The sequence below is a fragment of the Raphanus sativus genome, unplaced genomic scaffold (genome assembly GCF_000801105.2).
Source record: "Raphanus sativus cultivar WK10039 unplaced genomic scaffold, ASM80110v3 Scaffold0304, whole genome shotgun sequence".
In the NCBI taxonomy this organism is placed as follows: Eukaryota; Viridiplantae; Streptophyta; class Magnoliopsida; order Brassicales; family Brassicaceae; genus Raphanus; species Raphanus sativus.
Genome location: NW_026615624.1, coordinates 33,621 through 37,105, shown reverse-complemented (window position 1 = coordinate 37,105; position 3,485 = coordinate 33,621).

Below are 3,485 nucleotides of genomic sequence, written 5' to 3'. Positions count from 1 at the left end.
CACTATTCACTAATTTCCCAAACTCCCAAATAGTGTAGAAACCTCATCTCTTACTTAGCCTCATCTTCTCTTACTTAAGCCTCTCATCTCAACACTCCCCCTCAAGCTTGACCATATGGAACAAGTCAAGCTTGGAAAGCCATGAGATCTTCCTCATTAAAAACCTCACCAAGGAAAACCCATTGGGACAAAACCTTGATGAGGGAAAAAGAGTGAAGACCTCATAGCTAAGGGGATCAGCTCCTCTTGCTCAAATCAATGAGGCCCAACCTGATATGGATGGACTCCATTGTCTTCTGTCTCGCAGCCTTAGTGAACACATCAGCCAACTGATCTTCACTTCTTGTGTAGCATGGTAAGATCACTCCAAGTACAATCATCTGCCTGACCTTGTGGCAATCAACCTCAATGTGCTTGGTCCTCTCATGGAACACTGAGTTGGATGCAATGTGAATAGCTGCTTGGTTATCACAGTGCATGGTCATTGGTGTAGCTTGATCAATCTCTAGGTGCTTCAGAATCCCCTTGATCCACACAAGCTCATTGGTTAGCTTCAGCATGGCTCTATACTCAGCTTCTGCACTAGAACATGAGACCACCTTCTGCTTCTTACTCTTCCAAGTAACCAAGTTCCCACCAATGAAAGTACAATAGCCAGTGGTTGATCTTCTATCAGCTCTATCTCCTGCCCAATCAGCATCACAATAGCCCACCACTTCTGTACTCTTGTTGCAACCCATCCAAACTCCAAGACCTTGTGTACCATTCAGATACATCAATAGTCTTTCCACCATGCGCCAGTGATGCTCTTTTGGAGCTTGCATATGCTGGCTCACCTGATTCACAGCAAAACATATATCAGGCCGAGTGATTGTTAAGTAGATCAACTTACCAACAAGCTTTCTATAAAGCTTTGGATCATGGAAGAGCTTGCTATCTTCAATCTCCCCCTCACGTGGAACCTTGTACCCATCCTCCATGGGCATCTTAGCTACCTTGCCTCCATATGCACCTGCATCTTTCAAAAGATCAAGTGTATATTTCCTTTGAGAGATAAACAATCCTTCCTTGGCTCTACACAACTCAATACCAAGGAAGTATTTCATCTCTCCTAAGTCTTTAATATCAAAGACAGATTTTAGAAACTCCTTAGTAGCCTTGATACCTGTTTTATCAGAACCAGTGATGATAATATCATCTACATATACAAGGATTACAATGATACCTGAGGGTGTGACCAGTGTAAAGAGAGTATGATCAAGTTCTGACTTCCTGAAACCTCTACCATTCAAGGTTGTGCTCAGTTTGTGGTACCAAGCTCTAGGAGATTGCTTGAGACCATAGATTGCCTTCTTTAGTCTCAAGACATTTCCCTTCTTTACTAGATGCTCAAGACCAGGAGGTGGCAACATGTATACTTCATCTTCTAGCTCTCCTTGTAGAAAAGCATTCTTGACATCCATTTGCCAAAGATCCCACTCAAGGTTCACTGCCAATGATAAGACAACTCGGATTGTATGGAGTTTGGCCACTGGTGCAAATGTATCAATGTAGTCCTCTCCATATGTTTGAGTGAACCCTCTTGCCACCAATCTTGTCTTGCGCCTATCTATCTTTCCATTTGGTAGATACTTGATAGTAAAGATCCACCTACTAGACACAGCCCTCTTTCCCTTTGGCAAAGCACTCTCATACCATGTATCATTCTTGATCATAGCATCTGCTTCAGCATTGACTGAGTCTCTCCACTCTTGTATAAGCATTGCTTCTTCATAGCTTCTTGGAACATAACTCTCATCCAAGCTCACTTGAAAGGCACAATGCTCTTCTGGATATTGAGCAAAGGAACACACAGCTTGAGAAGGATGCTCCACAGCCTGGGCATTGTAGTACACTCTCGTGTTTACCCAGTTGGAAGCATCCCTCTTAACTCTTGTGCTCCTTCTCAAGGCTGGTGCTGGAACATCTTGTACTACTGGCTCGGATTGCTCTTGTTCTTGCACCACTGGTTCAGATACTTCCCCACTTTCTTCACTAGCTGTTGGCTGACTTTCTTCAGCTCCATCACTAGCTACCACACCTTGATCATGAGAACCACCCGAGCTCTCTTCTCCACTTGAACTCTCTCCCCCCACATGATCAAGGTTGGTAGGTTCCTGATCCACTTCTTGACCTCTTGGTGGTGTTCTTGCTGTAGTTACCCGAGACTGATCCTGGGTCATATTGATTCCAAGCCCCTCTAAGATGGTTCTCAATGTAGAAGCTCTATCTGAGGTAAGATCCTTCAAATCTTCCTGATTCTGCTCCTCATAATAACCTCTTTCTTCTATGAACTTCACTTCTCTTGATACTAACACTCTTCTTGTGTCAGGATCATAGCATTTGTACCCCTTTTGTGTGTGGGAATATCCCACAAACATTGCCTTCTTACTTCTTGCTTCCAGCTTGTTTCTCATCTCACTAGGCACCATCACATAGCACAAACATCCAAACACTCTCATATGCTCCAAGGAAGGTTTGTAGTTGTTCAATACCTCAAATGGAGCCTGCCCTTTCAAGACCAGTGTAGGAGTTCGGTTGATCAGATAGCATGCTGTGACCACAGCATCACTCCAAAATCTCTTAGGAACCTTAGACTGAAGCATCAATGTCCTTGCCACCTCCATGAGGTGCCTGTTCTTCTTTCAGCTACACCATTCTGTTGTGGTGTGTAGGGACAACTCGTTTGCTGCAAGATTCCATGAGAAGAGAGGTGTTGCTTGAAAGCATTTCCAGTGTACTCCCCACCATTATCAGACCTGAGAATTTTAATCTTGGCATGATATTGGTTAGTCACATAAGCTTGAAAATTTTTAAATGCATCAAGCACCCTATCTTTGGTTGGAATAAGTGTTAGCCAGGTGTATTTGGATTTTTCATCAATGAAAGAGACATAATACTTATGAGAATCTCTAGACAAGCAAGGAGCAGTCCAAACATCAGAGTGAATAAGATCAAAGCAGTTCTCATAAACAGTAGAAGAGTTTGGAAAAACAGTTTTACAATGCTTGCCTAAAATACAAGCCTCACAATCATTATTCTCAAAAGAAACACCTGGCAACATCAGTTTAAAAGCCTTATTATGAGGGTGTCCTAGTCTAGCATGCCACAATGCATCTTTGCTTAAACTAGTAGCAGAAGTCGAAGTAAAAGAACAGCTAAAGCTTGAAATAGGAGCAAGATCTTCAAGTAAGTATAGTTCTCCTTTGGTCACTCCTTTTCCAATCAACTTGCTGCTTTTAATATCCTGAAACTTCACATCATCAGGACTAAAGATAACATTACATTGCAAATCAGTTGCACATCTTTTAACTGATAACAAATTTGAAGCAAAATCAGGCATATAAAGAGCTTTAGACTCTTTATCAAACAGTTTAAGACTTCCTATTCCTCTAATAGGAATCCTATCACCATTCGCAATCATCACATGACCATCATGAGGAAGA